This window comes from Sinocyclocheilus grahami, unplaced genomic scaffold (genome assembly GCF_001515645.1).
Source record: "Sinocyclocheilus grahami isolate Dianchi unplaced genomic scaffold, SAMN03320097.WGS_v1.1 scaffold380.1, whole genome shotgun sequence".
Classification (NCBI taxonomy): Eukaryota; Metazoa; Chordata; class Actinopteri; order Cypriniformes; family Cyprinidae; genus Sinocyclocheilus; species Sinocyclocheilus grahami.
The window spans coordinates 890,828-891,377 of record NW_015505559.1 but is presented as its reverse complement, the minus strand read 5'-3'; the positions used below and the strand labels follow the sequence as shown (position 1 = coordinate 891,377).

General features: G+C 48.9%; 1 non-coding gene across 1 annotated transcript; it reads left to right on the top strand.

The window, feature by feature from the left end:
• Nucleotides 1-14: 14 nt before the first annotated feature.
• Nucleotides 15-86, top strand: trnam-cau (transfer RNA methionine (anticodon CAU)). Its single transcript has one exon. It is a non-coding gene; the product is annotated as a tRNA-Met (tRNA).
• The last annotated feature ends 464 nt before the right edge of the window (nucleotides 87-550 follow it).

Sequence of the window (550 nt, the reverse complement as noted above, 5' to 3'; positions counted from 1 at the left end):
CTGGTTTGACGTACAGCAGAGTGGCACAGCGGAACCGTGCTGGGCCCATAACCCAGAGGTCGATGGATCGAAACCATCCTCTGCTAGGACTTTTTAACTTCTAGAAAATGCCTGAGCCCCCCAAAAAGGGCCAACATCAACAGCCTGATCTTAAACTGCCAGGGATTATGGGTTTGAGTACCATTTTGGGGTGGTGCATAGCAGAGTGACGGAGCGGAAGCGTGTTGGGCTCATAACCCAGAGGTCGATGGATAGAAACCATCCTCTGCTAAGACTTTTTAACTTCTAGAAAAATGCCAGATTCCCCCAACAAGGGCGACATCAACAGCCTGATCTTAAACTGCCAGGGATTGTGGGTTTGAGTACCATTTTGGGGTGGTGCATAGCAGAGTGGCGCAGCAGAAGTCTACTGGGCCCATAACCCAGAGGTCGATGGATCGAAACCATCCTCTGCTAAGCCTTTTTAACTTCTAGAAAATGCCCAAGCACCCAAAAAATGGGCATAATTCAAAGTCTGGTTTTGAAATGCAGAGGCCACTTGGTCTGATCA